Source organism: Lepus europaeus, chromosome 4, assembly GCF_033115175.1.
Source record: "Lepus europaeus isolate LE1 chromosome 4, mLepTim1.pri, whole genome shotgun sequence".
Taxonomy (NCBI): Eukaryota; Metazoa; Chordata; class Mammalia; order Lagomorpha; family Leporidae; genus Lepus; species Lepus europaeus.
The window spans coordinates 11620161-11640118 of record NC_084830.1 but is presented as its reverse complement, the minus strand read 5'-3'; positions in this window follow the sequence as shown (position 1 = coordinate 11640118).

Here is a 19958-nt window from a genome sequence, read left to right as displayed (position 1 = left end):
GGACAGAGGCATCTTAGTACAGGACGCTTATAGAACCCCTAATAAACATGACCAAAAGAGATCCTCACCACGACATGTTGTAATCAAACTCACCACACTGAAACATAAAGAAAAGATCCTAAAAGGTGCAAGAGAGAAACGTCAGATCACTCTTAGAGGATCTCCAATTAGACTCACAGCAGACTTCTCATCAGAAACCCTACAAGCTAGAAGGGAATGGCGAGACATAGCCCAGGTACTAAGAGAGAAAAACTGCCAGCCCAGAATACTATATCCTGCAAAGCTCTCATTTGTGAATGAAGGTGAAATTAAGACTTTTCATAGCAAACAGAAACTGAAAGAATTTGTTGCCACTCATCCTGCCCTGCAAAAGATGCTTAAAGATGTGTTACACACAGAAACACAGAAACATGGTCACCAATATGAAAGAAGGTAAAGGAAGGAAACCTCACAGCAAAAGATCACAGGAAGCTCAATTTCTCTTTGACATAGAATTAAACTCTGATGCTCTGTTAAAGCAATGTGTTAAAGTAATCTATTATGTTCTCTTGATTTCTGTTAAATTCTAATTGTTCAAAAACAGCTGAATTTTTATTAAGAGCTATGGGTTATTTAAATATGTGCTTTTTTCAAAAATTTGAATAATCACCTTGTAACAGTGATCAAATTTGGTCTATGTTATGTCATGATTTTAAGGAATCTTATTTCAACCAGATATTTTGGATTTTGAGCCTTCTTGGCATTCTTGACAGGCATTCAAAAAATCAAAGTTTCAAACAATCTGGTCTCTAAAATTTCCAGTAAATCCTGGACTTTGGTTTTTCCAGTTTGGGCCCAACTGAAAAAATCGAAGGACCTATGTCTCTCATCTTATAGAGACACCAACTAATCAGGCTATTTGGATTATATTAGAAGTACTGTCAAGATGTGATGTGGTACCAGACTTTAAGTTTCTATAATGGAAAATGCTATTAATACAAATGTTTGAGAATTAAAAAGTCTAATGATCTTGTGTTACTAGACATGATAGTTATCTTAATGAGAAAGCCCCAGAGGCTTAAAGGGTTAAATACTTGTAAAATCCTACAGGTGCTTTCAAAAATACTGTGAAGTAAGCAAGTGCCTCTTGTTGGTTGATGAGTTTATAATTTTAAACATGGCGACTTAAAGTCTTTTGTCATCCACAGTTATATATGATCTGCTGCTCATAAAACTAAAGCGTTGTTGGTTCTGTGTTTAGCTGTCCTCCTATAGGTTCCTATGGACTTTTTCCAGCCACTTTTATTGTATTAAGTACTTTGGGATGGCTCTGTAAACAGATGAAGCCAATAATGTATTAACAGTACCAACTGAGAGAAAGTATGGTTAACTGAGGTTACTAAAAAGAAAAAGCAATTCAAATCAATTGGCAATCTACAAAAAGAGTTAAAGATTTTAAAAGCTATTATTAAAATTGCTATATTGGTCTATTATGCTATATTATATGTGTGTTCATATTGTATGTCCACATGGGGAAATTTTATTAAGAGTTTTATTTTAAATGGCTTATAGATAAGATTGTCCATAAATTTAAGCTGCTAAAATCAATCAAAGATACATTTTAATTTGTGGGACCTGAATCTGTGTATCATATGTTTTAGACTTGTTGGTAGAAAGAAACTAAAAACATTTTAGATGGTTGTGCTTAAGTTTACTGGCTAAACAAACTACACCATGTTAGATATTTAAGAGGTGTTTTCAAATACATGATTCTTAAAATTTATAGAAGGCATTGGACCTTCTGGTAAATGTTTTTTTAAGTTATTATCTAATGGTTGAAACGGTTTGCTAAGTATTCATGTGATATTGCTATTGTCAGCAAGCGATCTAGGACTTGCTCCCTCATTTCTCTATTCTAAGCCCAACTTGTTCTTTCATTTCTCTATTCTCTTCAAGGTAGGAAACTAATTCTATTATGAAGGAATCTATAGGATGCACAATTTAATCTTTAGACCTTATAAAAGAGATGGCTAACATTTTTCTGCAATAGCATAGCCAAAATAAGAACTCAAATAATAATCTCATAGCTAGATTCACTTCGCCATCAGCGAAGTATACAGTAAGTAGAAAAAACCTCCCTTTCAGACCAAAGGGAAAGAAAGTTTTAAAGTGAGAATATAATTTTCCTCATGGGAATTGTCTACCTTAGAAAAACTACTACAGAACATGCCTGTGACTATAGACTTGTCGTTCAGGCCACCGAAGATTAGAGATGGGACTTGGGCACTCCCTTGACTTGCATCCTCTGGTCTACTTTAACACAAACCAGGAGGAAAAGAAAGCTCGGCATCAGAAGCAATGGGTGGCAGGCCTATTACTGGCTGATCTGTACAGTGATCTGCCCTCAAGGAGACCCAACAGGCCAGTCCACTGCAGTGGCTTTCAATGTGGTAAGGCTGGGCTTCAGCAGAAGTCAGCTTGTGAAGAGCCCTGGCAGCTCTGCCAAGAGTTGGATCACTGGAAATGGACCTGCCCTGGAGTCGAAGGATGCCCAGGTCAGAGCCACAGATCTTATTGGCTCTAAGCTGAAAAGCCCTTCACTCAGCCCAACTTCCAAAGTGACCACTGCAGCTGAGGGGATGGTCAAGTAGGGTCAGCAACATTGCAGGCAGAACTGTAAATTTCTTGTTAGAGATGCCACCTGCCTTTACCTGGCCAGCTCTCCTCCCAGGCCAGCCAAGTAATGAAAGTCAACAGAGTGCCTTCCCCTAGGAGGTTCACACCTCCCTTAGGATATACCCCATGTGAAGAGATAGATAGGTCTGGGCCTCTGAATTTACAAGGCCTAAAGCCCACCAGATTATTATCAAGCCCCTTCTATCAGGTTCTATTTGCCTCTCAATCAGAAAACTTAATTGTAGCTTAGACAGCACCTTTCTTAGCTCCTCTAATAATGACTCTGTCCTTTGTTCTAGACCCTGTCTAGTGCACTTGGGCCTCATTCCTTTGTAATCATAACCTCTACTCTACCACCAATGGCTCTACTCCCAACCTGTGTGTACTGATGGTCTTCTTCCCCACTTAATGCTGTATAATTGTTCAAACCTGGTAAATGCCACTCTTAGGATCATTGGTTACTATCCTCACTCTGTCTTTTATGACCTTGTCTAAATATGATCAGAGTCGGCAAACTTGGAAGGCTTCCATAGCCTTGGCAACTCATGATGACAGCCTAGGATGGTTACTGGCGCCATAAACTAGAGTGTCAATTTGTTGGGTCAACAACAGGAGCCACTGTGCACTTGTTCCTCATGTGGGATCTCTGTCCTTAATGTGCTGTACATTGTGATTTAATGCTATAACTAGTACTCAAACAGTATGTTTCACTTTGTGTTTCTATGTGGGTGCAAACTGTTGAAATCTTTATACTAAATTGATCTTCTGTATATAAAGAGAATCAAAAATGAATCTTGATGTGAATGGAAGGGGAGAGGGAGCGGGAGAGGGGAGGGTTGCGGGTGGGAGGGAAGTTATGGGGGGGGGGAAGCCATTGTAATCCATAAGCTGTACTTTGGAAATTTATATTCATTAAATAAAAGTTAAAAAAAAAATGGCATGCTGGGGCTGGTGCTGTAGCACAGAGGGTAAAGCTGCTGCCTGTAGTGCTGACATCCCATATGGGCACTAGTTCAAGTTCCAGCTGCTCTACTTCTGATCCAGGTCTCTGCTGTGGCCTGGGAAAGCAGTAGAAGATGGGCCATCTCCTTTGGCCCCTGCACCCATGTGGAAGACCTGAAAGAAGCTCATGGGTCTTGGCTTCGGATTACTGCAACTGCGGCCATTGCAGCCACCTGGGAGTGATCCAGCTGTTGGAAGGCCTTTCTCTCTCTCTGCTTCTGCCTCTCTGTAACTCTGTCTTTCAAATAAATAAATAAATCTTTTTTTTTAATGGCATGCTAATACTTGTCTCTGCCTCACACCCTGAGTGAAATTTCATCTCCACCATCAAGATGTGACAGCATGTCTGGATCAAACCTTTTTAAAATTTCGTCTCAGTATGAGTTTCCTAAAATCTAAACCCATATAGACTGTGAGGTAAATTATCAGTTTAAGAAAAGAGTAGACGAATCCCTAAATATCTGAACCATGCCAGAAAATTCTCAGAGCTGACTTTAGTGTACTTATTTTTAAAATTTTGGTTTTATACCTAACACTTTGATGTTTGCCAAATTCTTTTTGCCATCACTGGAGTCAATGTTGAGTGAGGCACTTGTCTGAGCAGAAGGATACTTCTGTGGGACCTTTGGCTGGTAATGTATAAAGTAGGAAGAAGAAAATATACTTCGTATCTGACACTGTAAAGAAATCTAAATGTCATTGGTCCAGTCACTCTCTGTCTTGCACCTGAGGTCAAAGGATGATGCCTTCTGTTTTCCCTGTCAAAGAGTTCAGCAATAACAATCATAGTTGTATCATGCAAGTTCAATCACCTTACATGCATTATCTTATGTGTTTTCATATAAGGATGTCTTAAAAAAGTGGGTCTATTGGGCTCTTTAGGCATGGAAAGCCAAGACATTCTGGCAAAAAAAAAAAAAAATCAAATCAAATAAAAAGAGGACCTAAATGAAAGGTCTCTGCGAGTGAGATCCCAGTAGAAAGAACAGGCCATCAAAGAAGGAGGTACGTTTCTCTGAAGGGAGGAGAGAACTTCCACTTTGACTATGACCTTGTCTAAATAAGATCGAAGTCAGAGAACTCAAGAGGCTTCCATAGCCTTGGAAACTCATGACTAGAGCCTAGGGAGATTACTGACGCCATAAACAAGAGTGTCAAATTGTGAAGTCAACAACAGGAGTCACTGTGTACTTACTCCTTATGTGGGATCTCTGTCCTTACTGTGTTGTCCAATGTGAATTAATGCTATAACTAGTACTCAAACAGTATTTTACACTTTATGTTCTGTGTGGGTGCAAACTGATGAAATCTTTACTTAATATATACTAAATTGATCTTCTATATATAAAGATAATTGAAAATGAATCTTGATATGAATGGAATGGGAGAGGGAGCAGGAGATGGGAGGGGTGCAGGTGGGAGGGAAGTTATGGGAGGGAAAAAGCCATTGTAATCCATAAACTGTACTTTGGAAATGTATATTTACTAAATAAAAGGTTTTTTTTTAATTTTTTTTTTTTATTTTTGACAGGCAGAGTGGACAGTGAGAGAGAGACAGAGAGAACGGTCTTCCTTTTGCCGTTGGTTCACCCTCCAATGGCCGCCGCGGTAGCGCGCTGCGGCCGGCGCACCGCACTGATCCGATGGCAGGAGCCAGGTGCTTATCCTGGTCTCCCATGGGGTGCAGGGCCCAAGCACTTGGGCCATCCTCCACTGCACTCCCTGGCCACAGCAGAGAGCTGGCCTGGAAGAGGGGCAACCGGGACAGGATCAGTGCCCCGACCGGGACTAGAACCCGGTGTGCCGGCGCCGCAAGGCGGAGGATTAGCCTAGTGAGCCGCGGCGCCGGCCTACTAAATAAAAGTTTAAAAAAAAAGAAATATCACAATCACACTGTACCTCCATAAATATGTACAATTATTATTATTTAAAAAGAAAAATAAATGCTGATGATTAAAAGTAAAAAAAAAAAACAAGAAAAAAAGGAAAAAAAAAGTGGGTCTGTTATTATTGCAGTTTTGTAGATAAGAAAATGGAGACACAAAAAGATTCATTACCCTGAATAAATTTACATTGCAAATAAGTGAAAGGATCCAGATGCTAACCTGAGGGGTTTCATCCCAGAGCTCCTATTGCTTTACCACTTTGCTCTTCACCTTGATGATGGAAAGGAGCTGGGAGGAAGACTGAAGTTCAATACTGATGCCTGATTAGCATCTCTGGTCTTCTCGCCAAGCTCTCTTGTGTTCTAGGGTGTACTGATAGGGACTGTGATGCGGGAACAGAGGCTGTGCTTCCACTTCCTCCCAGTCTTGACCTTGACCTTTCCATCATGACTCTGGGCAGATGCCTCAACCCCTTCTAACTGTTATCTTTTCATAATAAGCATTACAGAGTAGTCATTTGGCATAGTAGTTAAGGTGCTACTTGGGATCCCTGCATCCCACATTGGAGTCCCTGTGGTTGAGTTCCAGCTCTGCTCCCAATTCCCCAACTTCCTGCTAATGTAGACCATGGGATGGATCAGGTGATAGCTCAAGATTTTGACCTATGTGGAAGACCTGGATTGAGTTCCCAGCTCCTGGATTCAACTTGGCCCAGTCTTGGCTGATGTGGGCTTTGGGGGAGCAAATTATCTCTTTCTATTTCTCCCTGTCTCTGTGCCTTTCAAACGAGTTAGTAAGTAAATAAGCAAACAAATATGAATTAATAAAAAAGATAAATATGTCATCTTTAACATAAATCATCCTGGTGTGTTAGCTCATATAGTTCTCACTGCATTCTGTGTGAGCAGCAGTGGTATTGTTGCCATCCCCATTTGAGAGAAGGAAATGATGGCTCAGAAAGAATGCAGGACCTGGCTGAAGTTATGAAAACTCCATGTGATCAAGTCCACATCTTGAAAACAGGCCACTTGCCACCAGGGGAAGAAGTATTTTCAGTCCACTTACAACCTCCCATTTCTCATGTCACTTGTTTTCTGCTCTTTTCCTTCTGCCTCTGGCTTCTCTCTTCTGGGTATGGTTATTGTCAATAACTTATTGGATGTAGCCAGGACAAAATGCAATATTTCTGATGTTAACTACCCAATACTACATACACATTTCATACCTGTTCATTCTGCATCCCATGGTGCCTAGAAAAAAAATAAGTTTTAGTCTATTCTCTGTCTGTCATATGTTGAGTAACATTGGAAAAGTGCTTTGCCTCCATAGTTTTTGGCTTCCTCATTTGAAAAAGGGGCAATTGCACAAAAATGCCTTCCACATTAATGGCTCTCAATAACTTGAGTTAGTGAATGAATACATTAATGAATAAGCTAGATGGTTTCCTATTTTTCTGAACTTTATATTAAAAGCAGGTGTTTAGGGGTAACCATTCGATCTTGTGTTTAAGCTGCTGATTGTGATGCTCATATCCCATATAAGAGTGCCTGGGTTCAAGTCCCAGATCCACTCTTGATTCCAGTTTCCTGAAAATGTGTACCGCTGGAGACAGCAGATGATGGCTCAAGTATTTGGTCCCTGCCATCCAGATCAGAGACCTGGATTAGGTTCCTGTTTTTGGTCTTCTGCCTGGCCTACCCCCAGCTCTTGGCAGGCATTTGGGAAATGAACCAGTAGATAGGAGAGCTAGTGTGCATTCTCTCTCTCTCTCTCTGTCTCTCAAAACAAATAAACAAAAATTTCAAAAATCAGACATTTAATAATTAGTGCAATTGTATTCACATGCCTGATTTAATTGCTTTATAACCACCCTAAATTGAGCCAAGATTTTAATAGTTCAGGGATGAATTTCCTTCCTCCTTGGCTTCATGTTTGCATGTGGTAGGTGCTTTATTTGAGCAGCATCTTGGTCTCTTTCTCCATCTGTATCCCAAGGGAGGAAAGGGTGATGTAGTTGACTGGTGAATCGCTGAGTCCATTCTGGTCCTTCTTTGGAGGATATACATGTTTGTAAAGAGGAAATGCCTAATACACTCTCTCCATTATGAACCAACTTATTGGGGCAGGTTTCATATGTCCATGGAGAGAAACAGTCATGCCAATAAATACAGCTTTAAACAGTAATGAGGCTGACATTTACCTCAAACTTTCCGATCTTAAACCCATTACACATTTAACTCTTTAATTAGGGAAGAGTGAGGTGTTACTTATTAACTTCAAAAGCTCTATCACTTTGTGAAAACAGGTACCCTTAAACTATAGATAAAAAGTGATATTTTGGGACAAAATAAAAGGTGCTGGGATAGAGATTTTTGTTGGTCAGGGTCATGAAATGGGGTGCACATCTTTGGCTTGTGGTATTCATGTTAGATTTTTGGGTTACTTTTCATTGACTTGTGTTATACTATGGGACTGATTCTGGTTTTAGAATGTGCATTTAGTCCTTCTGGAAGCTTTGTAGACAAGTAAATGGTTGTTATTAATATAAGAAATGCAACATTTTAATAATAATGGACTTTAAAATATATTGGCAATTTAGATCCCCATTTTGGGTTGTTGTAAACTGACCTTGAACCAGACAGATATGAATTGCTACAGCACTTAAGGCAAGGCTGGGAGCAGAGGTTATAATAGCTTGGCTTTGATGAGTGGCACAAAATTTCTGCTTTTCCTAAGGTCATCAGCCAAGTGTCCAGTCTATAACTGCAACTTTAATCTATCAAGGCAGCTGTGTTCTATTTGCACTCCAGAGCCCTAATGTGTAAAGTTCTTGCTTTAAAGTGTTCTTGACAGGACTAGATATGCGGCACTGAACTTGTTGCTCAAAATTCTCTTTGATGCACAAAAGACCAAAAGGAGTAACCTGGAGGTCTTAACTTCTTATAAATATGGGCTTGTCTATGGATTTTTGAGAGCTACTCTCCAGTACGTGGTCTGCAATTAGCATAGAGTTTGTTATTGAGGGTTTTGATTCTGATTAGTTTCCCAAGGCTAAAACTGGGGATTTACCCACAGAATGTGATAGAATTGATCAGTAAACAAGTAAAATAAATGGAAGAGCTCTGTTGAAAAAAGCAACACAATGTTCTTTTGCAGGGGATGAGAAGTTTCTGTACTTCAAAAGAAACAGTCAGGAAAGTGAAGAGGCAACCGGCAGAATGGGAAAAAATATTTGCAAACTATGCAACAACAGATAAAGGGTTGATAACCAGAATCTACAAAGAAATCAAGAAAATCCACAACAACAAAACAAACAACCCACTTAAGAGATGGGCCAAGGACCTCAATAGACATTTTTCCAAAGAGGAAATCCAAATGGCCAACAGACACATGAAAAAATGTTCAAGATCACTAGCAATCAGAGAAATGCAAATCAAAACCACAATGACGTTTCACCTCACCCCAGTGAGAATGGCTCACATTCAGAAATCTACCAACAACAGAAGCTGGAGAGGATGTGGGGAAAAAGGGACACTAACCCACTGTTGGTGGGAATGCAAACTGGTTAAGCCACTATGAAAGTCAGTCTGGAGATTCCTCGGAAACCTGAATATAACCCTACCATACAACCCAGCCATCCCACTCCTTGGAATTTACCCAAAGGAAATTAATTTGGCAAACAAAAAAGCTATCTGCAAATTAATGTTTATTGCAGCTCAATTCACAATAGCTAAGACCTGGAACCAAACAAATGCCCATCAACAGTAAACTGGATAAAGAAATTATGGGACATGTACTCCATAGAATACTATACAGCAGTAAGAAAAAATGAAACCCGGTCATTTGCAACAATATGGAGCAATCTGTAAAACATCATGCTGAGTGAATTAAGCCAGTCCCAAAGAGACAAATATCATTTGTTTTCCCTGATCGGCGACAACTGAGCACCAAAGGGGAAACCTGTTGAAGTGAAATGGACACTATAAGAAACAATGACCTGATCAGCTCTTGTCCTGACTCTAGATGTACAATGTAATACTTTATCCTTTTTAGTATTTGTTGTTGTTGTTCTAGTACTAGTGGTTGAACTCTGTAATTAACACACAATTATTCTTAGGTGTTTAAATTTTAACTGAAAAGTGATCCCTGTTAAATTTAAGAGTAGAAAAAGAGAGGGAGGAGATGTACAATTTGGGACATGCTCAATCGGACTTGCCCCAAATGGTGGAGTTAGAAATGTGCCAGGGGATTCCAATACAATCCCATCAAGGTGGCATGTACCAATGCCATCTCACTAGTACAAGTGATCAATCTCAGTTCACAATTGATGGCTCTGATAGGTCTAAGAGTCAAAGGGATCACACAAACAAGACAAGTGTCTGCTAATACTAACTGATAGAACCAAAAAGGGAGAGAAAGATCCAACATGGGAAGCGGGATACACAGCAGACTCATAGAATGGCAGATGTCCTAAACAACACTCTGGCCTCAGAATCAGCCCTTAAGGCATTCGGATCTGGCTGAAGAGCCCATGAGAGTATTGCAAGCATGGAAAGCCAAGATACCATGGAAAAGAAAAAAAAAGAAGAAGAAGACCTAAAAGAAAGATCTCTGTGAGTGAGATCCCATTGGAAACAACGGGGCCATCAAAGAAGGAGGTACCTTTCTCTGAAGGGAGGAGAGAACTTCCACTTTGACTATGACCCTATCGGAATAAGATCAAAGTCAGCGAACTCTAAAGGCTTCCATAGATAGCCCTGGCAACTCATGACTAGAGCCTAGGGAGATTACTGATGCCATGAACAGGAGTGTCAAATTGTTAAGTCAGCAACAGGAGTCACTGTGTACTTACATCCCATGTGGGATCTGATAATGTGTTGTCTAATGTGCAGTGATGCTATAACTAGTACTGAAACAGTATTTTTACACTTTGTGTTTCTGCGTGGGTACAAACTGATGAGATCTTTACTAATTATATACTGAATCGATCTTCTGTATATAAAGATAATTGGAAATGAAAAAAAAAACCTGGTGTTAAATTGGAAATGGCATAGAAAATTAATTTTTTAAAAAAATATTATGTAGGATCTCTGTCTTTAATGTGCTGTACACTCTTATTTAATGCTATAACTAGTACTCCAACAGTATTTTTTTTCACTTTGCGTTGCTATATGGGGGCAAACTGTTGAAATCGTTACCTAATATATACTAAACTGATCTTCTGTATATAGAGAATTGAAAATGAATCATGATGTGATTGGAAGGGGAGAGGGAACAGGAAAGGGGAGGGTTGTGGGTGGGAGGGAAGTTTTGGGAGGGGGGAAGCCATTGTAACCCATAAGCTGTACTTTGGAAATTTATATTCATTAAATAAAAGTTTAATAAAAAAAAGAAAATACAGAGAAAAAAAGTTTAATAAATAGAAAAAAAAAGAAAATACAGAAATCAAGAGGGTAAGTGAAAAGACTGCTCGGCCTTGTAATATTTTGCATATAGGAATATTTTACTTAGGAAATAAAGGATTAGAACTCAACTAGTATGCTTTAATCTTACTGTTTGGTCAGCAGCAATGGAAGAAGTAATGAAGCACATATATGAAGTTTACGCAGAAATTGGAAAGAAACCTTAGGACATCCTAGAGGAATAGTCAGGCTGATAGATAAATGAGCTGATGAGGGCTTTGAAAAGCAGGTACAAAGGTAAAAGTAGCTGTGCGTAGGTGTGATTGTGAGAAAAGAGGGTACCAAAACAGAGGAGGCATTTTAGTTGTTATTAGATCAGAAAGTGTGACAGATGTACAAAGAAATCTAATAGAGGGAAAGAGGAGAGATCTCTGGAAGTAGGCTATAAGGAATGTGGCAGTTTGCTGAAACTCACCGAGAGGTGACCATTTAAGGGGTCTATACAAAGAAACACCACTTGAAGACCTGTAGAGACATGTAAAAATGCAGAAAAGATGGACAGACCTTGTGAGATCAATTGAACATACTTAAAAGAACTTCTGGGTTGGGTTGATATCATGATGAAACAGATGTTGCAGGTGGACCAGCAGACATGTGTATACCACTAAAGAACATGTTCAACATATCTTTGGACTTAGGATTCTAAGACTACCACCCAGGGATGGGACTTAAATAAATATATCAACTATATGATAATAGAGGTAAGCTTCCCTTTTGTTAACCAAGTGTCAACTTATGAGTAACTTCATATTTTCCAAATTCTTTTTGCTCTGTGAAGTGTACAGTCAGCTATATGATATCATATTTGTAGTACTAAGGATTAGGGTGGATTATCTTGGTGAATATTGGGGGATTCTACCTTACCACATCTCTTGTGATAGGAGGTCTGGGCAGTATAATGACAGATTCACTCCAGCCTGGATTAGAGGTAGCCTGACAGGGAGATCATCTCCTCAGTGGCATGGTTCAGCTCAGGCAAGGATAATAGGAAAAGATTTGTTGGAATGATCAGGGCTTTTGGCCGACCAAGTAATTGTTGATTTCTTATCTCTCTTTGGGAAATCTATAAGATAAAATTTAGAAGATGATGTTGGATGGATAAATACCCTGACCAAAAAAGCAGAAATAAAAATTCCAAGGAAAGAAGAAAGACATTCAATTTCAGCAAATAGTAGAACTCCTTCATTTGTTAGAGAAAAAAGGGGCCAAGGAAGGAAGCAGATTAAATATTTAGACATTCAGTGGAGTATTCTCCTGAGACTTAGCAGAGCAACAGAGGGAAAAGAAACATCATAGGCAGAACCTACTGCTGTAGAAAAAGGACATAGTTTGCAGAAGTTCTTCTGAAGTCCAGGATCACTGAGAAGGAGAAAAGACAGTATCTTGGACTCTGGAACAAACATTTCTGATGCACCAACAATGACCTTGGTGCTGGAATATGCTGATGTGTGACTCCTTGACTGAAACAAGTGTTGGGAGAGGAGAAGCCTAGGATGTATTGGACCTGAGGAATTCCATTGTAAGGAGCTACAGCTACCTTCTCAGAAAAGTATGTTCTTGCTTACAAAGATGTGGAGGCTGTGAGAGAGCTATTGATGGTGGAGTCAGGAACATTGAACTCAACATGATCAAGGAAATTAGGAACTGTTTTTTTTTTTTTCTTTCAATTGAGAGAGGCTTCTACAACGTGTATTTTATACTTTGGTGGAACACATGAGTTTCATAAATGCATGCATTTAAGACAGAATATAATATAGGTTATTGAGACCTTTCTGATAGATGGCAAACACACCATTAGCACTTGAAAATTTTCTCTTAAATGAATTTTGGTCAAACTTATAGACTCTAAACTGTGTAGACGTCCAGCATCTTTGTGAACATGGTGCCTGTGGCCTCAGGTACGGCTGAGTCTCTGTTATATCTGTGGCAATTAAGTAACACAATAAAACTTCACCTGGGAGGGACTGGCATTGTAATGTAGTAGACTAAGCCTCCTCCTGTGGTGGTGATCCAATATGGGCACTGGTTTGTGTCCTGGTTGCACCTCTTCTGATCTACCTCTCTGCTATGGCCTGGGAAAGCGGAAGATGGCTCAAATGCTTGGGCCCATGACCTATATAGGAGACCTTGAAGAAACTCCTGGCTCTGGATTGGCCCATCTCCGGCCCCTGCAGTCATTTGGGGACTGAATCAGCGAAGGGAAGGCCTTTCCCTCTGACTCTCCTTCTCCATCTGTAACTCTGATTTTCAAAATAAATAAATAAATAAATAAATCTTTAAAAATTTTCACCTGGGTTAAGCCTTACGGTTTCAAATTTTGTGGGTATGAAATGTATGCCAAAATAATGGGTTTTAAATCCTTAGTTATTATTTTCACTTTCCGAAAAGCGGCACTTGTAAGAGATTTCAAATTGAATTCATGTAAGTTTTGAGACCCTGATAGAAATACACTCAATATGGTAAGAAAGCCCGGTTTGTAGATGTTAAGGAGTACTTCTCTTTCTCGAACATCAAAAATCCTTCTGGGAAAGATTGTGAAGAATATGACATTGGGAGATATTTCAATTTTCTTTTTTTTCTTTTTTTCTTGTTTTAATGAGAGAGAGGGTGCTCTCATCTACTGCAAATGTCTGCAGCATCTGGGGTTGGGTCAAGTGAAGCTGGAAGCACAGAAATCAATTTGAGTCTCCAACATGAGTGACAGGTACCCAACTACTTCATCCTTCATGGCTGCCTCCCAGAGTCTTTGTTAGCAGGAAGCCCAAGTCAGGAACTAGAACCGGGTTGAACTCAGGTGGGATATATCTTAACTGGTATCTTAACTGCTATATGTTTGGCTTTTAATTTTTTAAAAGATTTATTTATTTGAGAGGTGGAGTTATAGACAGTGAGAGGTAGAGATAGAGAGAAAGGTCTTCCTTCCGTTGGTTTGTTGGTTCACACCCCAAATGGCTGCAGTGGCGGGAGCTGCGACAATCTGAAGCCAGGAGCTTCTTCATGGTCTCCTATGTGGGTGCAGGGGCCCAAGCATTTGGGACATTTTCTACTGCTTTCCCAGGCCATAGCAGAGAGATGGACAGGAAGAGGAGTAGCCGGGACTAGAACCGGCACCCATAGGGGATGCCGGCGCCATAGGCAGAGGATTGACCTACTTTGCCATGGTCCTGTTCCCTTGGCTTTTAATTTTTTTTAAAATTGACCTTAATTTGAATGTCAATGAACTTTTATTTAAAGGTCAATTACTTTGATTTAGTAATAGGTTCCTTGGGATTTTAACATGCAGGGGCACTTGAATTTTGAGCATTTCTTCCTGAGACTTTGATAATGTGAGGGTTCTTTGTGTTTCCAGCATTGCAGAGTTGGAGCACCATGTAGAATATCATTTGAGCTCATTGCAGAACCTCTGATGGACAACATGATTGAAAATAATTTGGTAGGATAGAGAATAAAGCATAAATTTCCATTTGAAGTATAAAGCACCCTTAGGGTTGATTTAATTAACATCTGTCTGACATATTTTAGGAATGTCTGAAATATTTTGGGGCAAAACATTTGTATCTTACCAGGAGGAAAGCTTCAGAGTTAGTAGTTAGTATTGAAGGAGGGGTCTTATGAAAAGGGAAGTTAAATTACTTGGTAGATTATTGTTTTTCTCTTGTAAGTTGTTGGCTCCCCTCTATGAGATCCTGGATGGAAATTAAGCTCTACGAATTAAAAAAAAAAAAATCTTGAAATTTTAAGCAGGAACCTACTTTCTCTTGGCTTCACGTCTTGTATGAAGAAGCTCTAGTAGAATAATATTGTAGGTCTTGACTCACATTTTATCTCTCATTCTTTCACTCCGCTACAGAAGATGTCTAACCAATCTGGTGAGTTTTAGAAAAGGCATGAAAGGCTTAACCTATTCAAGCTTTTCTTTGGTGGATCTATTTGTCTGAAATAGAAAAGCATTATGACATTTCACTCTGCAGAGTGACTGTCTTAATGAAACGGGATTCCCTCCCTAGAGGGAAGGTCTGAGTTTTAGGGGCTAAGTTCAATGCAGAGGAATCTTATCAGGTCCATTTGTCTACTCAATGTCAAAGGTAGTTTCCATCCATGACGCAGTTAGGAGTAGTGATCTTCATGTCTTACCTCTTGAGTCCTTCTCAGTTGTTTTCAATACATTGACTGAAATCCAGTGGGTACAAAGGCATTAGACAGTAGTGATGTGTTATGGATTCTAAATGAGGCCTGTCACTGATGTTCTATGGAACTCTGGGAGATCATATCTATTATCTTGGTTTGCGGGTCTCAGATATACAGTGAAGGGGGGTAGGACAAGACCTCTGGTTTTTTCCAACTTTGACTGTGGCGTGTGTTGGAGAACACTGTGGGAAAGGAAGCAGTCTATGCTTGCAGTCTGAGTTTCACATTGATCCATTGACTTTGAACATCACAGTTTTTACCCATTAATTATGGTCAGATTCTGGGAAATGTGTTTCCAGAGAGTGGTGCCATGTAAGGGCCAATTAATACTGCTATTAGGGTCAGCCTGGCTGTAGCCTGTAACAATAGAAATAGAGCATAGACTCTTTTGGACGCCAAGTCCTCTCCTGTTTAGATACTTCTGATAAAGAAGATTCTGATCATCTAGACATTTTTTTTTCTCAGAGCAGAAATGAAAATACTGCCAAAACTTCCAAGTGTGTCTTGTTTGAATTTGGCTGGATTTAAGAAGTATATCTGCAAGTTTTAATGATCTCCTTCCCTTAAGAATTATTTTAGAGCTGATCATCCTGCCTTTGCCCTCATGATTTTATATTTTTATCTCCGAATTTCTCTTTCATCAACATTCTCTTTCTCAGTCCCATTTTATCTCCAATTTACGTAGCACCTATGCACCTTGGCAATTCAGCCTTTGATTTCAGTGTGAAGAAGAGTGAGAAAGATACAGGAAAGCACAGTGCCAAGTAAGCCACGGGCATCTGTACGGTTCTATGAAATATTTTTGAACATCGAAAGTTAGAAAAGGGAGCTAGGGCTGTTTTTTTTTCCTAATGTGTGATTTTTAAATGAGATATACTTCCTTGTGCTCATGTAGACATGGTGATGAAAGAAGGGTAGTGAGTGAGTCTCACTGGACTGATAGAGTAGGGAGAAAAGTCTTTGCTTTGAAATCTGCCTCTGTGGATTTCCTATTGTGGTACCTCTGATAAATGCTATTTTTGATATTTGATTGAACATCTAGCAATTGTTGACATAAAACTGTTTAATATTGATGTATCACTGCTTATAAAGGCTTTTTACATAGGGTGACAGATAGAGGTATTTGAAAAAGTTCATGGAAAATTGAATTAACAGACAAGTTTACTGTAACAAAAACTGATATCCATGCTTAATCTTTTCACTATAAGTATTTTTCACCAACTTTCTGATGGGCTGTCACACTGTACTTCTTCCCTGAGGCTGGCAATGTCCCAGATAAAGATTGATAGAGGCCAAATATTTTTACCTGAGTCCTGAAGTGAAGTGGACATAAACAAAGCTGCAGTGGACCTATATGGACAGACTTGTGGGAGAGAAATAAAAGCTGTATTTCTCCAAGTCAGTGAGTTTTGGGGTGTTTTTTCTTTGTTACCATGACATAATTTAGCAACAGTGAATGTTAGTTATGGCCACACCAAGGGATCATTTTGCAAGGAGTTGAAGGTGGTCTAGAAGAGAGGAGCTCAATCCTGCCTGCAAACTGAATTCCCAGGAAAACAAAACAAAACAAAATCACAGTGAGATAGCAACAGAAATTAAGATATTACATAGCCCTACTAAGTGAATTCAATTAGAAACTCTTGAAATGCAGGAAGTGGGATTCAAATATAAGATATTCACATAATTAAAAAGAAACCCAGATAATTTGCATATATAATGAGAGTGGTAAAACCATTATAGGAAAAATGGAGATAGATTTTCTCTTACCTGTATTATTTAGAAGATTTAGGCCTATTTCCTTTTTAAGGCTTATTTTTTTTAAAATTTATATTTATTTTTTGAAAGCTAGAGAGACAGACAGAGATCTCTCAACTTTTGAATCACTCCCTAAATGTCTGCAACAGCTGGGGCTGGATCAGGCAGAAGCCAGGTTCCAGCAACTAAATCCTAGTTTCTCATATGCATGGCAGGGACCCAGCTAACTGAGCCATCAGGACTGTTTTCCAAGGTGCACGTTAACAGGAAGCTGGAGTCAGATGCAAATCTAGCACTTGAGCCCTGGCTCATCAATATGGAGTGGGGCTATCTCAAGCAGTATCTTAACTGCTGCACCAAATACTCACCCCAGATTGACTTCTTTAAGTCATCGAGGTACTAATTTGTGACCAATTAACTTTGCTGGGGGCACAATTCCACATTAGGATTCAGGGTCCAATTTTCTGCTAACGTTAGTGTCCTTTTGTCTGGCTTTAAGCAAACGTGTGGTTCCCTTAACGTCTCAGAAGCTGAGCACTGGAGGATTCGGCTTCATTCTTTCAATGGGTGAGTATTTGTTCAGTTGCATACTATGTATCTGGCTCAGTGACAGACATGGCGTCTTCCTTTCCACAAAAACTACAAGTATGAAGAGAGATACCAAAAGTATCCACTGGGTGTGAAGGGATGCCTGGTGGGAGAGTTAGGCAAGGGATGAAAAGAAAATCTCTATTCAGAGTACTTAGTTCTAGTCATTGCCTTCTTGTCCCTTTGTTCCAGAAACATGATTGTCAGGGGGAGTAATGAAAATAAAGACATAGCCTTGGGAATGACATTCTTTTCTTTTCTTTGACAGGCAGAGTGGACAGTGAGAGAGAGACAGAGAGAAAGGTCTTCCTTTTTGCCGTTGGTTCACCCTCCAATGGCCGCTGCGGCCTGCGCATCTCGCTGATCTGAAGCCAGGAGCCAGGTGCTTCTCCTGGTCTCACATGCGAGTGCAGGGCCCAAGGACCTTGGCCATACTCCACTGCCTTCCTGGGCCATAGCAGAGAGCTGGCCTGGAAGAGGGGCGACAGGGACAGAATCCGGCGCCCCAACCAGGACTAGAACCCGGTATCTCGGTGCCGCAAGGCGGAGGATTAGCCTGTTAAGCCATGGCGCCGGCCAGGGAATGACATTCTAACAATATTGATGGCTACCATTTGCCATTGTTTTTAAGTAGCAAGCATTGAATTATTTAGGGATTAGGAGCATCATGTCTGTGATTTATTCTAACGTTTTATGAAAAAATATATTGAGATATGTGGGAGGATGGGAGAGAAGAAGGAGAGAAAAGAAGAAAGCAAAAAGTAGCATTTGGGAGATCTGGGTGAATGCTATATGAGGCTTTTTATTCTTGCAACTTTTATGTAAATTTGAAATTATGTCGAAAGAAAATGAGAAAAATCATGATTTTTTCTAGATACAAAAGTATTCTTTGGACTACCTTAAGGAAAACTGTACTTCTAATGGTACAGCTTAAGATGGATGGTTTATTCATGGAACTAGTAGGGAATTGTATACCTGGGTAAAGTTCAGGTTACCTAGATCTATTTTAAGGCATCCTGAATTTCCACTGAACATGATATGTTCTGGACTTTCTTCAGCGGACCAAGGGGAAGGCACTGTGGCTTTTTTTGGAAAGGAAAATGGTAGTGCTGATTTTTCTCATTCTGCTTCACATTTCTGTTTACAGCTCTATCACCTTCCAGTTACTGGAGCTAAACCCTTGGGTTCATCTAGAACTCCTCCTACATCCAGTCAGATACTGATTCCTAAAAATTCTTTCTTTGGGGTCTTTTGGGCCCTCCTTCACCTACTACCCATCTGCATTCCTAATGCCCCAGTATAACTGTTTGTTACAGATACCTATACCTTCCACTCAAATTCCTTGTTGCAGTCACAATGACCTTCCTAACGCACACAGTTTTCAACTCAACACCTCTGCACATGTGAAAAGCATCAATGGTTTCTCAAGATATACAAAACAAAATACAGAAGCCTTGGCATTCATTGTTGCCATGGTGTGTGTCCAGAGTTTTTTGTCAGTCTCCTTGTTACTAACACATTCACACACATAGCCCTCTGTGTCACCCCCTTCTCTTTCTTTTCTGTTCTTTGATTCATTTTACTCACTATCTGGTGTTCTTGATATGAATTCATTCTTTTCTCCAAGGATGAGCATCTACTATGTGTCTGTTACTACCTATTGAGAATAGAGTGGTGAATAAAGTTGACCTAATGCTTCCCTCCTCTCACACATCTGCAGTTTAATGTGAAAGAGCATATTTTAAATAAAAATAAAACATATTTATGTATGTTATAACTGCAAAAAATTTACAAAATAGTATAAATGGAAACTAACTTCTACTACAAGTAGACTACAAGTAGTCATATTCACCAATATTCTCCTATTCTCTGTTGTGCCCACTTTTTTATAATTTTTTCAAGGTCTCAAATTTACTTCCTTAAATAGATTTTTCATTATAACTGATGTAGCATCTTCCTCTTCTGCATGGTAATCATTCTTTATTTGAACATGTTCTATGACTTTAGGCCAATCTTTATATTTATTATCATAATTCTCTGATGTATTTCATTGAATAGTCTATGTCTGTTTGTTCTCCCATTTGCCTCAGAGCTAACCATGTTGCTTTCCTTATGATAGAGAATTCATTGTTCAATGTATTTTTTGAATGTGGGTTCGGTATTTAAGCAGTAATTAAGAAACCATTTGGGATGCTACTATCATATATCAGAATGCCCTGGTTTGAGTCCGAGGTCCACTTCTGGTTTTAGCTTCTTGATAATACACACTGTGGAAGGCAGTGGTGATGGCTCAGGTATTTGGGTCTGTAACATCATGTGTGAGACCAGGATTGAGATCCTGGCTCCTGGTTTTGACTTGTCCCAAGCAGAGTTATTGTAGGTTTTTGTGGAGTGAATCAATGTCCCTCTATATCTCTTCCTT